The following is a 20,051-nucleotide window of genomic DNA, read 5'->3' as shown; positions in this document are numbered from 1 at the left end:
ATATCAATATGTATAATATCATGCAGCTTTTGCAGACACATCACCATAATATACCTTGAGGTAAGCGTTTATGTTGATAAATATACCTCTCATACACAGTCATATCCTTTTGCAGAGAGGTGTTGACAGCTAACCACAGTAAGTATAGCATAGACCATGTTTTAACAAAGTTACCCCTCCGAAACACTCTTCATATACGTTATGGCCAAAGAAGGTTGCAGTCTTTGATAATTTTGCAACTTTAATTTCATTTAATTTTTTGGGGAAAATGACTCAGTCACTCAAGAGGGTAACCAACTGTTGAGTTTATTCTCATTTGATCAATTTCCTTATTTTTGTACTCGATATACCATCGAACTTGTTGTTTGTGTTCACCGTAACAAAGAACAAGTTTGATGATATATTAAGTAAAAAAAAAAAAAAAAACCAAATAAAAACAAACCTAATAATTAGTTACCCTCAAGAGTCATTTTCGCTTTCAAAGCTCCTTCAAACCCCGCCTTGTCGAGAGCCGTAGTGAACATTGAAGAACTTATTTTCTGTGCAGTGAATAATTAAATAAATTGTAAAAATGTAAGGGGGGTTTTCCATTAAGGATGTATCCAAGTATCCAATCCCGTATTGGGCCCAATTTGTTCCATACATGATAAAATCATATGATGATCCACCCATGAAATCGGTCAGCACTTTTGACCCGGCGGACTCTGATCATAATCTGTCATTGACTACGACCAATCGAGTGGCGACGGTGCGATTCTACGAAGAAGATGGAGTACAGGAATAAACTTGTTCTTGCTCCAATGGTTCGAGTTGTAAGTCCTTTCTTTCAACTCCAGTATTGTTAATTTTACATGGTACCTCAATTTTTACATCCTCCCAGGTTTTAGTTTTGCCTCTTAAATTGTAACCAATAACAATTCCAGTATTCACAGTTGATATTGTTCTTCAACTGTGGGTTTCAAGTTAGTAGAGGATTGAAAAAAATCCTCATTTCCGAGGTTCAATCGAAATATAACATCGGTTGTCATTCTAGTTGAGTTTTTAAACTTTTGAGAAAATTTAACCTAAGGGAACTGAACATTATAACAAGCATCAGAAGTGGGAGGTTACCGGTGTTTAAGATCAAATTGCTTTTACGTTCATGTTTAAGACTCATTAGTCAATATTATAAACAGAGGTCGAGTTACACAACTTTGTTGATGTTGTTTTGTCAGGGGAATTACCATTCAGATTACTGGCAGCTCAATATGGTGCAGATATGGAGAGGAGATTATTGATCATAAACTACTCAAATGTGAACGCTGCATAAATGGTAGTTTATAATTGCAGTAATACAACATTGTTTTTCTTTTTTCTCCCTCCATTTATTGAAACAATTGGATATCTTTCATAATGTGTAAAGAAGGTGGCTGACACTGACACCTCTAATAATTTTATACATGGTAGAATTTATTGGTAGCACTGATATAGTGGAGAAGAGTACAAAGAATGTTGTTTTTAGAACCTGTGAGCAAGAAAGAAATCAGGTGGTATTTCAAATGGGCACTTCAGATGCTGTTAGGGCTTTAAAGGCTGCAGAGTTAGTGACTTGGTGTAAGTTTCTTGATCTTATGCAATATGCTAAAAGTGGGACCTTAAGAAATTCTTTTCTAAATCTTTTCAGTTGAATGTAAATCATGTTGTGTGTCTTAGTGTAAGTTTCTTGATCTTATGCTTGTTCTGTTCTGTTTATTTGTTTTTGTTTGGTAATTTTAGGAGAATTTATGGGGAAGAAAAGTATTATGAATCTGTCAACACAAAGCGATATGGAGTTACTTTTGGTTCACTTAATTCAAGAGAATATAGTTATGGTGAGTTGCTTTAAGTAAAATATTTTATACTAACATTCTTTATTTGTAAACCAAAATTTGCATTTGCTTCTAATGTTGGAAATAGAACAAGATTCCATTTGTGAATTGTGAGGTTAGTTTGGTATGAAACAAAATTTGCAGATGGTTTTATGTTTTGCCATTTGGGTAAAAATACATAGTTTACCTTGTTAATATTTTAGTTACTTAATCTTGATGATATTGACATGATAGTGAGAGCTTTAGAAAAAGACTGGTTTAGCTTTTAGCGATTTTGGGCATGAATAATGAATCGTAGCACATGGAATGCAAAGCTTTTTTCTTTAAAGGAAACATAGAAATTAAAGTAAAGTGGTGATGTTGTCCAGTTGACATGACATTTTATGTTGAAATTTAATCAACAATCTTTGTTGATCATTTTATAGAATGTGAAAAGATAATAACATTGATGATGACGTGATACGCTTCAATATGAAATAAATAATAACTTCAAACTAAGTTTCATTTTTGGCTTATATTTGCTTTCGTTATTATTTTTATTTTTTAAGTGGTCGAGTTTGCTGGACATTACGCATATAAAAGCTTGTTGTAATCATTATTAGAGTCAACTTATTATTATTTCAAACAAGCTTTAAATACAGTTTTATCGTCTATGACATAATTATGTTGATTTATTAAAGGGATAATCACAAAACAACCAAATGATTAGGAAAAATTAATCTAAATGATCCACGTTTTATCCGTTTTTCCAAATGACCAACAATTTTGAAATTGGGATGTATTTTTTTCTTTTAATTTGTACTTATGAAAAAATTTCAATAGCACATTAAATCCATAAGGTTTAGTATCACCACCGATTTTTCAACAATATAACAACTTTTTATACCTTGTATCATAACTTACTTTTTTTTAGTTACATTTCAATTAATGAAGAAACGTTTTCTTTAAATTTTGGATTTATTTTATTTTATTTTTTGAAATTTTGGATGTGATCATTTTTACTTTGTTTGCAATGTTTAGTCTGAAATCTAAATGTACTTTTGATTGATAAAATTTATTTTAGTCTAAAATGTAATTCTTTGAACATTATGGTGATTTGGGTTAGTCATTTTTAAGATTATCACTTTATTAAACAATACATAAACAAACATATCCAAACACAAGTCCGTTCAATTTAGGCATACATATCTCAACCAAACACATTGATCTCATGAGTCATGAATCATGAGAATTGATAAGCCATTATGTTTATTTTCTGAGACACATTTGAAAATAAATTAATTGACTTGAAAAGTTGAAGAAAAATAAATTACGGGGGAAGAATTGGAAAATTAAGGAAATGAAAGGAGCATCTAAGTAAATTGAACAAAATCTCCCATCATAAAGCGTACACTTCTCAAACTTCTTCAATTTTACACACAAATCTCTGGTGCGGAATTCCCTTCTCCGCCCCTCTCCCCCTGGTAACTGGTAAGGTACTCTCTTTCCCTCTCCATGTCTTCCTGTTAATCGTTCTATATTTTACATGTGGTTCATGCATATATTGCCATAATTAATGGCGGAATCTATCGTTTTTATGTTTTCGTGTGTTTTTTTCTTTCATTACTTTATCACTTTATGTTACGTCGATCTGGAGTCTTAATCACTTGTTTGCGAATCTATTGCGACAGTTTGAGATTTCTCAATTCGTGTACTGAAAATTTTGTTTGACGAAATTGATAGCTGATTATAGATCGTCAGATTTGACTGGATCGATGGATGAATCTGTTGGACGATCGATATAAACAGTAAGCTTTGGTTGCTTGGATATGTCGGTTGACTTGCATATAGAAAGTGTTGTGTATATATTCATCCGTCTGATGATTATAATCATGGAGGGTTTGGCTAAGGATCTTTGAGTTATGAAAACTGGTTTAGTGGTTTAATGATTCAGCTCTTTATGTTACTAAATAGTAAATATCTAAATATGATATGATCATGATCTTTGAGTTATGAAAACTGGTTTTTGAAATTCAAACCTTCTAATTTCTAGATTTTAGGTTGTGTTTTTCAATTTTGTTGTTCCAAAGCTTTGTTTAGATTTTAATGTGGTAATTATGATCCCTATAAGGTTTCCTACAGATTCTTTATAACCTTTCCTCTGGCTTTTTGAAGTTTTATCATCTGTTCTTTTTGCCTTTTTTCCCCCAATTTTGTTGTGTTTCACTAAACAAGAATGTCATAGTTAATATTGTTTGCAAGTTCTAATATCTTTTACCAAATGGCAATTTCTTTATTTACCAATCTGAACTTTCCTTCTCATTATTACAAAATGCCCCTTCACTAGATTACTCACCCATATCAGTATGTATCTGATACTAATAAGAATGAGATATTGCATTTATTGCTTGTGTTGGAAAGAAGAAACCTCAAAGATGTTTGTCATTAATGGTGCTCTTTTTTTCAGGTTTTTCAGAAACTTAGATAGCTTATGGGGTTTTATTACAGACATTCAAGACTGTAACAGATAAATCTCTCCCACTGTTCCACAATCGAATTGACTTCAGGTAACACATATTCAATAGAGACATTCTCAAGTAAGGTTAAACTTTATGTTCTCATGGCTCCAAGATCTTTGTTTTATAGGTACCAAACTATGGAACTGAATCCTATCAAAGATGCATTCGATTCTGTCATCAAAAAGCAAACTCTTTCCTCCTCAAAAATCGAGGACACAATCGAACAAATCACCCAAGAAATTCAACAAACATTATCAGGAATACAATCCGCCATTAATGTCCCTTCCTCTCAACCCAAGTTAATCCTGGGTGAACTAAAAACCAAATTGAAAGAAATCGCTTCACTTAATCACCTCGAAGCTACACAAAAGGAACTCAACATCGCAATGAGCAAATACACTAAACTCCTCGAGAAACAATTCTATCCAGACATTTCAAAGTCTTACAGAAACGTCGATTTCGATACCCACATAATCAACCAAATAATCGCTAGTCACTTATATCGTGAAAGCATGTTTGAAATCGGCGATTGTTTCATAAACGAAGCTCACGAAGAAGAAACCATCGTCGACAAAAAAACCCAATTCTTAGAAATGTATGAAATTCTCGAATCCATGAAGTCGCATGACCTAACTCCCGCTTTGAAATGGGCCACGACTAACCACGACAAGCTCCAAAAAACCGGATCCGACATCGAATTACAACTCCATCGTTTACAATTCTTGGAAATTCTTCAAAATGGTAGTCGAGATGAAGCTCTGAAATACGGAAGAACTCATTTCGCCCCTTTCGCGACCCAACACTTTCACGAAATCCAAAAGCTCATGGCGTGTCTTCTATGGGCCGGAAAGATCGACTCGTCACCGTACTCGGATCTCGTTTCCCCAACTCACTGGGCGAAACTCGCCGACGAACTCGCTCACCAGTTCTGTAATCTGTTAGGTGAATCGTATGAAAGCCCTTTGAAAGTGACAGTGGCTGCCGGCGTTCAAGGGTTGCCGACTTTATTAAAACTGATGAATGTGATGACGGGGAAGAAGCAAGAATGGCAGTCGATGAAGCAGTTGCCGGTGCCGGTGGATTTGGGTACGGAGTTTCAGTTTCACTCGATATTTGTATGTCCGGTGAGCCGAGAGCAGGCCGGAGAAGATAATCCTCCGATGTTGATGTCATGTGGGCACGTGCTTTGCAGACAGAGTATTACCAAGTTATCGAAGAACAACAGTACAAGGCCTTTTAAATGTCCTTATTGCCCTGCTGAGGTGGAAGTAGCTCAATGTAAGCAGTTGTACTTTTAACGTGCAATAAGACTTGTACCTGGTGCTTATATTAAGGTACTCTTTTCTCTTTTCCTTCCCTTGGATTTGTGGTTTGTGTAATGTGTTTATATGCTCTGATGTTGGGGGATGGTTAAGTTGTAAAAAACTATTGGTTTAGTATTTATGTGAATCGTAATGTAAATAGAAATCCCTTCTACTTGTTTCAGTCTATATTCAGATCACTCTTAACACTTTTATCTTAAGCAAGAGCCTTATATGTATGTGAATTGTAATGTAAGAGCTGTTTGGCAGACCTAATTTCTTACCAATGGTTCAAAGACATATCAGAAGATACAATCATATCAGAGGCTACTTCTGATATTTGCTATGGTCCGCCCCTGTTAATCTTAGTTATATTGTGTAACACCACCTATAGAGCTAGTATGAATAATATAAATAAAAATTCTTTATAGATTAAATACCTTTTTATAAAAGTGGAAAACCCATAAAAAATCTCAAACGTTAAAGAATAAAATAAAAATTGCTTAAAAGTTATAGGTTGAATAGTTCACGTGTGAGAGAGGCACGCAAAAACAACTATTCACATTTTGATGATATTTTTTTGTTATTTTTTTTCTAACACAAGTTCAAAATTATAAAAAGCATATAACAATTAAAAATTCTTGTTTATATACAGTTAAAAATCATTATATTTTCAAGACAAAATAATTATGTTAAAATATTAAGAATTTAATAAAATTCAATGCTGAACTTTTAATATAATTTTTATATCTTTAAAATATATTTATATTGATCTATAATTTTTAGATTTTTTTTTTTTCTTCTGAAACAGACAACTTTTATTAAACAAAACCTAGCAAGGCGTTAAAAGGGCAATACCACTATGTCAAGTTACAATCACCAAGTTTACCTTTATGTTTCACTCATCCATAAACTAAAGTAATTATATAATCAATCATTGATGTAAGGGAAGGGGTAACTTTACTGAAAAACTTATCGTTCCTAGCTTTCCAAACACACCTGAGCAAGTCGTACAAAATGGCTATAAGAATTTTCTTTTTTTAGGGCAATGTCCACTAGTTGCGAAGTTAATGAAATCTGCTACATTTGAAAATGATTGAAAGGGGATATTACACCACTTAAAGTTCCAAAATATTACCTACTAGCTAAAAGGGCAAGTAGCCAGCAGATGATCGAAAGTCTCCGCATCCCCATTACATAAGGAACAAGATAATGAATCAATATTTATACCCCTGCGTTTGCGTTTAAGAGTGGACAGAGTGAGAATATATCCCAAACATGATCTCCAGATAAATACAAGTATATCCAGAGATACAATTTTAATCCAAATCACATGGATGTCCGAAGGAGTAGTTAATCTTAAGTCAATCAAACATCTCATAAAATCAACACTATAAATGTCGTCAACAGAATGGTTGAATTTCCAATAGTCAGAATCAGAAGATGGGGTAAAAAGACTGATGGCTACCTATAAATGTGAGAGTTCTAACATTTTAACAGCGAGTATGTGATTTTCTTCCAACTTCCAACAAAACTGTCATCAGTGATTCTTTCTGCAATATGAGCTGATTTGCATTTTTCGAGTGAGAATATGCTAGGAAATCGATCAGCAAGAGTACCAAAATCCAACCATCGGTCAGTCCAGAAGAGTCTCCACCCCAGACCTAACAGAACAGGAGAACAAACTCTCATCATCGATTCCCAGTTTCTCAAGATCCCCTTTTGCCTTGACTATGTTGTTCCGCGCACCAGGCAGTGTTTTCTTTTCCAATTGCTTCATCGGTTTACGAGCAAGATTATGGATACCAATAATAACCCGGCTCCATAAGTCCTCTTTATTTTTCTTGAGTCTCCAAATCCATTTAATCAGTAGTGATAGGTTTTATGCCCTTAATGACCAAACACTGATACCTCTTTTTTCTTTTGGTGCAAGTACCTTATCCCAAGCTACCCGACTGATTTTATTGTTCTCCTCACTTCAGCCCCACATGAATCTTCTACGAATTTTTTCAAGATGTTCAACGATGCAATTCGGTGCTTTGAATATCGAAAAATAATATAACGAAAGGCTACCAAGAACCGCTTTGACAAGAGTAAGACGGCCCCCGAAGGACAAGGTTTTTGCTTTCCAGTTAGATAATTTTGCTTTCACATTCTCGATAATCGGTTTCCAGTTCCTTTTAAGGCCCATGTTTGCCCCGATCGACACCCTTAAGTATGTAAAGGGTAAAGAAGCTGAAACATCTCATTTTCACGACCAAAAATTTACATTTTTATTTAAGTAAATCTTCCCAATTATAAATCCGTTATGGAGAAAACTGTTTATTCCAAATACATTTATAAAAAAATCAGAGTAATATTAAAGCGCATAATCTTCATTGTTGTTGATGAATGTGTACAATCACGCTTTCGCCTTCCCCTGATGACCGATGATACCTGAAACAATAAACAACTGGGTAAGCATAAAGCTTAGTGAGTTTCCCCCAAAATACCACACATAACCAAACAAATAGAATGAACATCGGGCCCAATCAGTCATCGAACTGGAATGCCCAATTGTATCGGGTTTGTTGGCTTTACCGCTTCAACCCAACCGCTCATCCCGAGCCTCCGTGCCTACGTCTTACAGTCGGCCCGCACCAGGTATCTTGGCATTCAACACAAAGCAGGACCGCCTCAACCCAACCAAACACAACATGTCAACTTGTAAGCAAACAAGGATCAAGTAGGCACATAATATATACAATTATCAAATCATATAGCTCACTACCGCCTACTGGACCTCTCACAACACACTGCTTCACTGCCAGCATACCACTACTACAGCCTCCTATCATACATATGAACACATATATTGGTCTAGCAGATCACTACTATACTACAACGTCCTACACACAAGTGTACATAACTGACAATCCAAAGAATGCATAACCATATGTACCCAGAGGTGAAATAGACACCCGGACAATTGATCCTACTCTAGAGCCACAACCAAACAAGTAACAGACAAGAAAGCCTAGATCAAGAGTCCTCAGTCTATCCTACGTGACCACATACAGTCCCTATGACATCCCTCTACTAAAAGATAACCAAAACTAATGGGCTGACATTGGTGCCTTCGACCCATGGGTGCAGTGAGAGGAACTCACCTCGATATGCACGTAGGTCACCACAGTAGTAACAAAGAATCCCACTAGCTTCAACTCACTTCCAATCACAGAAAGATACTTGAGTTAATACCCGGTCACAAGTCATAGTCACTTGCAACAGTGACTACCTCACATGAAATGACAAATATGGTTCACATAAAATGACGATTGGGGTTAAGTGAGGACACTTAACCCATTAAGGATTTAACCCCCTTAAGAGCATCATCAATTAAAGTTTGACCTAAACAATATCGGGGTGCAATAACAGTCCAAACAATAGTTTAAATACGCGCCCCGATCTTCGTGTGCAAAATAAGGCTTCTCGTTTCTAGGGTTTACTCATAAAATCATAACTAGGGTTAGTGTTTCACACTTAACCCCTTAGGGACTTAATCCATTGAGTCCAACACCACAACAGGGCAATTATACAATATGGTCGGATATGATTTGTAAGTCTAACCAGTGGTCCAAAATGCGGGTCCCGATAAGTCCCGAACTAAGGTTTCTGATATTAGGGTTTTCTAAACCCTAGTTAGGGTTTCCAACCCAAACACGTGCCACTAGGTCTAAGGTTATATGTTTAGGTTTAATGTTTAGTAAGTCGGACACCACCTACTGCCACCTCGGGCAATGGTGGTCGGTGGCGGTCCATGGCGACAACCACCCTCTCACGTCGGTGGTGGCGGTTTTGAGTTAGAATCCGACCAAATAACTCCCACTACAACAACCACGCAGAAAACCTCACATACACACAATATTACACGCACACAACCACCTTACACGGTGGCTGGTGGTGGCAGAATTTGGTAGCAAGGTGGCAGCCACCATGGTGGTTTTCTTTGTTTTCCGGCCAAACAAGGCACACACACACACACACACCTCACAAACTCGCAACAGCAGCACACATGCACACGTGAAACACAAACACAGCCACAACCAATCTCTTGGAGGAGAACGGCGGCCAGAGGTAGCACCAAAATGACAGCCGCATGGAGCGGCGTCGGCGAGGGATGCGGTGTGGCAACAAAAGAAAACGGAGAAGATGAATGGGTTTGCGCCTTTACCGAAGAATGGCAACATCGTCCACGAGCTTTCGGTTCTTCCGACCTCCCCAACGGTCACGACGTCCTATAGTCGATCCTCGTCTTCGTCGGTAGCAGGAGCTACAGTGGTTGCTCGGTGATTCTAAGCAGCGACAATGGTGATGGCGGCGGCTGGAGATTTGAGGGATAAGGTGGTGGCTCCTAAAACATTAGGGTTAGGGTTTGGTTTAAACGAGAGGATAAGGGAGGGGGGTGTCGGGTTTTAGTCCCGCCTCCTTCTTTCAAACTTAATTCATTTTATTCAATTTTAGTCCTTGCCACAAAATCATTTTAAGATTAAATCCATTAATTACCAAACAACCCCCAGCTTCCACAATTATATTCATAACTAGTCCGAAAGTTACACTTTAACCCCCGATTTCCAAAATTTAAAACATTTAACTCCTTGTGGCTAACACTCTGATTAATTATTATGGATTTAGGGCTAAAAGAAAAATATAAAAATACATCTCGGGGTTTTAGGGTTTATTATTTATTTATTTATTTATTTTTTGAAACGGGATGTTACAGAAGTCATATCACACCCAAATTGTTGATTCATTATTATACTAATCATTACTAATAAAGTTTCACATAAAAGACCGAGCAAAATGATTAGCAATGTAATAAGATCTGAGGTTAATGTTTGTTATCATAAAACCAAAATTGACATGGACATTAAATATAAGTCACAAGCATAAAATACACTGAATCTCCCTATTCTTGATGATGATAAAACATTGTGGTGTTTCGGCTTAAAAAAGTTAAAAATAAATATATAAAAAATCAACAACAGTGGACAACGCATATAATAATAATAATTAGACAAAACGTAAAAATGGTCTCTCTATGATGCATTCTTTCTGGTTTTTGGTCCAAACCACAACTTTTTTTGGATTAGTGGTCATTTTGACCATGTTTGTGTGTGGTTTTGATCCCTTTGAAAATTAAAATGACTTTTATAACCTTTTATTTAAGGGTCCACATCTCTCTCTCTCTCTCTCTCTCTATATATATATATATATATATATATATATATATATATATATATATATATATATATATCCATCTATCTCTCATCAGTTAAGAAAAAACGCACGATCTTCTTTCGCCAAACACTTCATTTTCACGCATTAAAACACACACACACACACTGTGAAAAACTCAAAGTAATAACCTTCATGTGCATGTTTAATGTTCAGCAGGTTACTGGTTGTTGTGTTATACTTATTACAGATTGCAAATCTTATAAAGAGGTCAATATACAGAGATGGATTTTGAAAAGTATTGTGTAGTGGATGCAAGTCCCAAAACTGTTCTTCCTTCTCCTCATCATTTAAGTGATGTTGTTTCAAGGAATAGAATCACTGAAGGGAGAAAGGAGATTATAGTTTCAAGGAGAAGTGATGTTCCATTTTCATCTAAAATAATAGTTCATTCCTTATGTGGTTCAGATGAGCAATCTGAATCCTACCAAATCAGAGATCGGTTCTTCCTCATCTAATACTTGTTTCAGTCCTTTCAGAAAGAGGGTTGACCCCGATTCAGAGACCGATTCTTCGGAATATACAACTTCTATTGTTGCCAGAGTTTAAACTCAGAGGTTTTTAACCCCACTCCCACCGTCGCTCTGACTCCTTCTCCCTCTCTGTAACATTCGTCTCTCGAGGTATTGTTTATTTTAAGTAATTAATATTTGTTAATTGGACTAATAATGGGACAAGTGGATTTTTGGAATGGACCTTAAGCAAGTGGGCTGAGAATTTGGGCCGCCCATAAGACGTACGTTGGGCGTAGCCTTGGTGTACGCGGGGGGTAGAGGCGCATTGGATGCAGGGGACGCGCACACGTACACGCAACGTACGTGAGCAGATGCCAAAACCCTAATTTTTAGGGTTTAAGACATATAAATACCCCATTATAGCCACCCCATGGCCTCCTTACCAGTTCGTTACCCTCAGAAAACCCTAATACGCCCTCATACTCCATTGTTGTGTGTGTTTGACCTTTTGAGCTCATTTTTGGTGAAGAAAAGCTTGGAAGAAGAGAAGAGGAGTTGAAGAACAAGAACTTGAGTATCTTGAGCTCAAGGATCTGGGACTATTTCATCTTTTGGCACTCAAAAGAGGTATAAAGCTTCTAACTTTCCTCTTAGAAGCTTAGATCTAGGATTATGGAGCTTTGGACCTTTTTAGGTCCAAAGGATGGATCTTTATCATGCAACTTCGTTTTTGAGCTTAGGGTTGCCACCCTTGGAGCTCAAAGCATTACTTTAGTAGTAAAGTTTCAACCTTTAAGGCCTTTATGTAACCATGCATGAGATCCAGCCATTTCTATGGAGTTAGTTGCTATTATTCAATGTTTGGGCTCATTTGGTAGGTTGCAAGCCACCAAGTGATCGACTTTATGGATCAAGACATTGAAGAAGACTTGGATCTGTGATTATAGCCTTTGGATTAGAGTATTAAACACTTAATGGGAAAAGTGACTTAACAGGGAAGTACGTTGGGCGTACATGCAGGTACGCGCAGCGTACACGCCATTTAGCCAGTACGCTTAGCGTACAGAGGAGTACGCCCCGCGTACTCAACATATATGGGCTTGGCGTGTTTTGGGCCTCGGTTTGGCCCATACTTTGAATTTTGGGCCTTAGAGGGCTGGGTCTGGACTATTGGGCCCCGTGGCCCACTGTGGAGTATAGTTCTGGGCCTGGGAATTTGGAATTAGAAGTATTGGGCCTTTTGGGCCATATTGGGCCATTCGAGAATTATTCATTTTGGGCTAAGGACTTATTGGACTTGTGAAAAGGCCCATTTGAAGTGTTGGGCCCAATTTAGAAAATTGGGCCATTAATGGGCCTTAGGAAGCCTTTGATGGGCCATGGTTGCACTGCGTTTAATAAGTTAGAATTGGGCCTTAGGAATGGTTCAAGTTAGACCAAGGGGGTAAAATGGTCATTTTACCCTAAGTAGTGTTATAGATTCTGATTGAGTGTTATTATGATTATGATAGTCGGGAGTCATCGGAGCAGCTGTTAGAGATTACTTCCCGTGAGATTCGACACTCAACTTTACGAGGTGAGTTACCTTCCAGTAGCAGTGGGTCTACGTCCACAATGTCGACCCACTAGTAGGAGTTGGTTGATAGATGATTGTCTTTGTGATACTTATCTAGGTTTGTTACTACCTGATATGTTTTATGTGTTAGCATGATATGATGTTATGTGATAGTGGTAGTAGGGGGAATAGTCCCCGGTTCCCGGTTGGAAGATACCGAAGGGGTCGTTAGAACCCACGCATGCCTAGCAGTATGTTCATGTTATGTTATTATGTGGTAGTGGTAGGGGTGAAATAGTCCTCGGTTACCGGTTGAAAGATACCAAAGGGGAGGTCAGCTCCCGGTTACAAGTTGAAAGATATCGAAAGGGAGGTCAGCTCTCGGCTATGGTTGAAAGATACCGAAGGGAAGTCCAGCTTCCGGTTATGCCAACCAGATACCGGTTGAAAGATACTGAGGGATAGGCGGTATATGTTTATGGTATGTGGTATGATGGGGGAACTCACTAAGCTTCGTGCTTACAGTTTTCAGTTTTGTTTCAGGTACCTCTTCAGCGAAGGGGAAGAAGTCGGCATGGCAGCAGCGCATTGCACACATATGATTTCCGCATTTTGAGATCCATGGGATTGTACTCTGACATATTTTTACTATTTTGATGATATAGTTTGAGACACTTGACTATGTTTTATGAAATGATATGAATCAATGATGTTTTTCAGTAAATTGTTTTACAAGTCACTTAATTAAAAACAAAATTTTTGGTCTAGAAAATTGGGATGTTACAAGTTGGTATTAGAGCCTTGGTTTGAGGGATTCGGATGCAGCTTCGGAGGCGTCTGGACTCAAATCGAGGGTTTAAAAGATTTTTACAAGAAAATAATTTTTCTAAAGTTTAATATAAAAAGGTTTTGAGAAAGAACAAGGTGTGTGATGCGTGCGACCGACCAAGCTCAAGTAAGTTTTCCCCAAGATACCCACACATGTTATGTTACGATATGATATGATTATGATAACTGCATGCTAGATTAGTGCTAAGGATCTAGGAAGGATGCCTTATGTGCCTATTATATGTGTATGAGAACTACATGCTAGATTAGGGCTAAGGATCTAGGAAGATGCCTTATGTGCCTGTTATATGTGCTTATTGAGTTACATGCTGGAACTGATTAGTTAGTAATATGATGGCCTGAATAGGATACGCTTGGTATGGTTACTCGATGCTCGAATGTTGCTTGCTTTGTGCTTTTAGGGATTCTAGTTATCTTTAACTAACTAGTAAACGAATACGTTAAGTTACATATTGCGAGGACTATATAATTTCAGAAGGTTAGGTGTAGCCCTATTGCTCAGCTCTCGTTTGAGTCCAACCGTTGTAGGGTAGGACCTCTCATTCGAAGAATTATCTGGTCTTAGTGATATGTAATGGTATTCGCAAGCTAGTTAGGTAAAGGTGGTAGGAATTCCTTATGCAGCGGATGGCGGAGAGTAGGTCGGAGGATTACCCTAGGGTAAGCCTAGGATGGGACTAGTGCAGAGAACAGTAGCGGTAGAAGGGACGTGGTAAAGTCAAGGCAAACCTTGAGGAAAGTACGGATAGATGTGGAAGGTAGTATGGGCCCGTACTACTGAAAACAGAGGATCTGTACTCGATTCAATGAGGGCCAAGATAGAACCAGGGAACTTGTAGTATGTGAGACCTTCTGAGGTTATGTATGACCCTGACGATTATGTGTTTTGTTTCAGAATGGTGATGATTACGCGACACGGAGGAGGAGGAGGTTTAGGGTCAGGATCAGGTTCAAGATCAGGTTCGGGATAAGGTGCCGAGCCAGTTGATGAGGGACTACGTGAGTTCATTGCTTCTGAGATCACTAGAGGCATCCTTGAGTCGAACTCGATGATTTTCGGGTCGATCAAGGAAGGGATTATTGAGCTGATGGAGGATCGCCTCAGGGCGTTTAGGAGTGACTGGACGGCTATGATGGGACTCGTCCCAAGTATTGTCTCGCAGTTTTTCCAAGTTATTATACAAGAAAATCACATAACAGTTTAACACACCAGATAACAAAACGAAGGTTTTATTATTTCTTGAAACTATTACATAGGTGTTCAAGTTCACCCTAGACTATGCCTCTAGTAGGTTACACCACACAGCACTGTGACTACTTCGTGACTTGCTCCTCGGATATCTGTCCTCACTCCTGATTCCTTGTATTGTTAGATGCTTCGTTAAGGATGCTTCTTGGCTTCGGAGGTGCATCCGCTCTTGCTGCTTCATTTTTCTTCGGGCAGTCCCTAGATAAATGCCATTCTTTGTTACATCCGTAGCACACCCTCTTTTTAGATGTGCACTTGCTGGCGTAATGCCCTTTCTTTCCACATTTGTAGCAAGTCACTTTCTCGTCGTATCTCTCATAGTGCTTCAGCGGTACATTTGGCGTTGTAGCCCTTATCGGACAATCCTGCTTGAAGTGTCCCTTTCCACTACACTTAAGGCAAACTTCCTCCTTGGTTGAGCACTTGGGGGCATAGTGACCAGTATTCCCGCATTTGAAGCAGGTCACTTCCTTATGGCATCCCCCGTTGGGTTTCCTTCCATACTTGTTACACCATTTTGCTTCACCTATTCCTCCTCCAGACTGTGAGAACATGTTGTTCCTGTTGGACCTTGCAGTTCCCTCAAATTTCCTCTTCTTACCAACCTCTACCCAGATGGCTGCCTCAAGAGTAGGTGCCTGGCGTACCGGCACAGTAAGTTCGTCCTTCTTTTGTTGAAGTAACCGTCTTGTCTCTTCCATCTGACGATCCAACATCATCTGCACCATTGCTTGTACTCCTGCCACCGTGATCGTCTCGGGTGCAGTTGCTACCTCTGGCACACGCTCAATCACTGGTGGCTCGGGCTGCGGGTTACCGCTTCCAAATCCGCTTCTAGTGCTCACCATGTTGATCTATGCACCAAATCAGACGTTCAGTGTGGAGTGACGAGAATTTAGATAGAGAAGACTTAATTTACGATTGACGTGTAAATCTCCTTATTACTCCGAAAAGTTATATGTCAGTTCTAATACCGTAATTAAACGTTTAGAAGTCTGAACACGTAAAGTTTCCAGATCCGGTCGGCAACAGACCATAGATCTGATCATACATTTAGCATCATAAAGCATCATAAATCATTTAGCACATAAAAGCATTTTAGGCATAATTCCTAAAATAAGCTAGTGCTCACACCTCACAATCATCGCTTAGCATTCTAAGTTTAATTCTAAAAATCCTACAAATTCCTAGTTCACTTAAACTAATGCTCTGATACCAACTGTGACATCCCCCGTTTTCACGGCCAGAAAAGACCAATTTTGTTTATGCTTTATAAAAATCAGAGTACCTCTTTTAATAAAAATGTTGCGGAATTTGTTCCCAGTAAAACATGATAAATACGTTATCAAAGCATTTCCGAAGAAAAGTATTTTTATTCATTTTAAAACATTTGGGATGTCATCGTCAATACAGAAACATAAGCATAAACAAAACTTACATTCATTATCACTAGTGATTTATATCTCCTTAATCTCTCAGTGTAATGTGACTTCATATCAACACCTGTGATATAAATAAACTGAGTGGGTCAGGCTTGGGAGCCTGGTGAGCACATAGGGTTTTCAACCCATAATAAATAAGTTTATTAATTTCATCAATCAACAATAACCCGATTACCCGTTCCCGTTATCCTCACTTTACGTCCCTAAACACCTATCATAAGGGACCTAGCCTAAGGATCATCATCGGGATGGACACTACTGCTAAGGAGGTTCCTCAGCAATAAATGTCCTAAAGGCAACCATGAGGGGGATGGAGTACACCGGTGAACACATCGTTCACAAACACCTACAGGTTGCGAGCCTGCTAGCGTTCCACTGGACTGTCTAGAAGAGTCCGTGGTCGTCATCTATACTCCGCTAGATGACTGGATCACCAACAACATCGAGGCCTCTCATCATTTTATCACACATCGTCTTATTACATCTACCCATGTTTTACCCCAACATTTTTGTAGATATAAAATACATATACAGTTTAAATCATGAAAAACGTGTATAAAATCATTCATCCAACATAGACAGCAAGTATTCAGATAATATGCACACATAGCACGTAATTTATATAAAATACTTCATATCTATGTGTAATATGAAAGTAACTATGCACTCACCTGATTAGGTGGTGACTCGGTACTCGAACAACACTTCGTTATCTCAAAACAATTTTTCCTTGATCAAAACCTAGTAGTAATACCACTAGAGTTTAGTTTTAACGTTAACCGCGACTAATTAATAGTCTAGCTATTATTATTATTATATAAGCGTTAAATAACACTCAACATAACTTATAATAATAGCCCAAATAATTATTTTAAGGACCTAATAACATTACTATAATTATTTAAAAGTTATATTAAAAATTGCGTAGGCGTAGCTCACTTACAGCGGATTTTAAAGAAAACCGGGCTTTGCTCGGAGCAGCGTTTCCGAACCGAAAGACCCTTTTTCTCGGGACTCCGGGAGCCTCGGGGCTTCCTTAGGGTGCTAGGGATTTTTCCTAGGGTTTAGGGGAGTTGGAATGGGTTAGAGAGAGAAAGTATTTAGAGAGAGAAGTGGAAAAGTGTGAAAAATCCAGAAGAGTTGGCATCTATTTATAGGAGCAAGCAGCTCGGATTTACCCTGCGCCTTCAGCAGCTACGCGGCGCGTAGCTTCGGATAAGGTGCGAGGTGGCGAGCATTCGGTGGTGCGACGTGGCTTAAGCTAGACCGAGGGAGGGGTTCGCGTACGCGGCACGTTCCGAGCTCGGACGCTGGACGTAATGCGAGGGTGACGCGTCCTTCATCCGAAGCGAGACCGTGCTCAGCAAGCGACAGCTGAGATTTGGCCACGTCATCGATCGAGCAACAGATTTCGTAATTTCCCTTTCCGACTTCTAAAAATCATAACTTTCGCATACGAGCTCCATTTTCGACGTTCTTTATATCCACGCGTAGGCGGGAACGTACTCTACAACTTTCGTTTAGACTCTGTCGGCTAATTTTGACTTTATTTTAAAAGTTATATTTTTAACAGGCCGGGACATGATTGGTCCGTTAAAAATTCATAACTTCTTCATCCGACGTCCGTTTTTGTCTGTCTTTTTATCGTTATGCTACTATTAACGAGATCTTCGATTCTCGTTTAGGTTGTGTCGGCTAAAAACCGCTTGATCTAATATTCGAACTTCGAGCTGTACACTGCTAAGCCGAAACTTCGAAAAATCATAACTTCCTCATACGAAGTCAGATTTGGGCGTTCTTTTTATGGACGCTATTGGTTTAACGTATTCTACGACTTTCATTTAGATTGCTAAGGCTAAAACTCGCTCTATCGTAAATTCACTATTTACGCTTCCCGGTGCCGTACCAGTTCCATCCCGAAACTTCGACGAGTCATAACTTCTTCGTTATAACTCGGATTTCGGCGTTCTTTATATCTACGAAAACCTTGAGACATATTCTACAACTTGGTTAAGATTATTTATTCTAAATAATCTTTTGTCAAAAAGTCGTTTTCGACCCCTATTATCTCTAAATTGACTAGCCCGGATCTACGGGCGTTACAGATGCGGTGCGCCAGACTTCCACGGGGTGAAGGACCCCATTGTTGCCAGGAGATGGATTGCAGACATGGAGTCTGCTCAGTTGACTAGCTTTTTCCCTGAGGGGTCGAAGGTTCGGTATGCTGCTGGATGTTTGAGGGACAGGGCTAGAGATTGGTGGGAGTCAGTTGGTGATTCTTTGGGAGCCTCAACCATTGAGGCTATGACCTGGTCGGACTTTGTGACCAGGTTTAGGGCTGAGTTTGCACCGGCTGTGGAGCTTCAGCAGCTGGCCAGGGAGTTTCTTGACATGAGACAGACTACTGAGACGGTGGCGAAGATTACCGCCAAGTTTGGGGAGAGGGCCTTATTGGTGCCTCAGTATGCCGAAGATGAGGAGATGCGGAAGACCCGCTATCATGACATGTTGAGAGCGGACATTCGGGAGCACGCCAGCTACTCAGCATGCCCGACCCTGGATTCTATGATTGCCAGGGCGAGGGAGAGGGAGATTGACTTGGAGCACCTCAAGAAGAGGAAGGAAGAGACGGAGCAGGTTACTGGGGATTCGAGGAAGAAGCCCAAGGGATTCAACTCTAGGTCGAAGGGCCAACAAGGCCGGAGCCGCTGTGGGAAATGCGGCAGGTCACATGAGGGGGTTTGCCGCACTGGGCCGTGATCAGGGTGCTATAAGTGTGGAAAGACTGGGCACTTTGGTAGGGATTATACTGCCCCTACCCCCACCTTTCAGACATATGACCTGATTTGCTTTCATTGCAATCAGAAGGGCCATAAAAAGGCCAACTGCCCGAGATTGACAACAGCAACGCCAGTGGCGGCACCAGCTCCAGCGACCCTGCAGATTACTGATGGCCGGTAGGGTAAGTCAGAGAATCCAGTGGTGAGGAGCCGAGCGTTCCAGTTGACTACCGAGGAGGCACACGCCGCACCCGGTGTGGTGACGGGTATGATTTCTTCTCCCTAGCTTTTATTATATGTTGTTTATGATATATATGTGCCATGATATGTGTTTTGTTTAGGATCGTTCCATGTGAACGGTATTCCAATTCAGGTGTTGTTCGATTTGGGTGCTACCCGATCATTTGTCTCTATTGCACTTAGCAAGAGGTTCCATGAGTCTTCGGGCATGTTGGATTGCCCTCTAGAGGTCGAGATTGCTGACGACCGATCAGTTCGAGCATCAGAGGTTTTCAGAGATTGTGTTTTGAGGTTGTTCGAGGAGCGCTACCTGATAGACTTGGTTCCCATACCATTGCGTGGGAACAAGGTCATCATCGGTATGGATTGTTTGAGCCCTAATGGGGTTGTGATTGACTACACGCAGCAGTTGGTACGCGTCAGGACCCCAAGTGGGGGAGAGTTGGTGATTCAGGACGAGAGGCCACAGTGCGGACCAGCTTTATGCTCAGCAGCGAGTGTTAGGCGCTACCTTCAGCAGGATTACGCCGGATATGTCGCCTACGTCATGGATACCCG

The 20,051-nt window shown here is 39.4% G+C and overlaps 2 long non-coding RNA genes and 1 pseudogene across 5 annotated transcripts; all 3 read left to right on the top strand.

Annotated features, from left to right (window-relative positions):
• Window positions 1-633: 633 nt before the first annotated feature.
• LOC145160251 (uncharacterized) lies at window positions 634-2,000 on the top strand. Its single transcript, XR_013738088.1, has 4 exons — window positions 634-812; window positions 1,215-1,312; window positions 1,447-1,593; window positions 1,756-2,000. It is a non-coding gene; the product is annotated as an uncharacterized LOC145160251 (long non-coding RNA).
• Window positions 2,001-3,195: 1,195 nt separating this feature from the next.
• On the top strand, window positions 3,196-5,835 carry LOC145160250 (protein RMD5 homolog pseudogene; annotated as a pseudogene). Of its 3 annotated transcripts, none has more exons than XR_013738086.1 (3): window positions 3,196-3,322; window positions 4,294-4,393; window positions 4,473-5,835. The product of XR_013738086.1 is annotated as a protein RMD5 homolog pseudogene, transcript variant X2 (transcript). The 3 variants fall into 3 exon arrangements; XR_013738085.1 differs by having other exon boundaries at window positions 3,210-3,317; XR_013738087.1 differs by lacking the exon at window positions 3,196-3,322 and adding an exon at window positions 3,570-3,634.
• A 5,435-nt stretch (window positions 5,836-11,270) lies between these two features.
• On the top strand, window positions 11,271-12,965 carry LOC145156821 (uncharacterized). The gene is made up of 3 exons (XR_013736927.1): window positions 11,271-11,546; window positions 11,913-12,005; window positions 12,890-12,965. It is a non-coding gene; the product is annotated as an uncharacterized LOC145156821 (long non-coding RNA).
• Window positions 12,966-20,051: the final 7,086 nt, after the last annotated feature.

The sequence above is a fragment of the Lactuca virosa genome, chromosome 2 (genome assembly GCF_052849685.1).
Source record: "Lactuca virosa cultivar CGN04683 chromosome 2, Lactuca_virosa_CGN04683_v6, whole genome shotgun sequence".
Lineage (NCBI taxonomy): Eukaryota > Viridiplantae > Streptophyta > Magnoliopsida > Asterales > Asteraceae > Lactuca > Lactuca virosa.
This window is presented reverse-complemented; position numbering and strand designations above follow the sequence as displayed.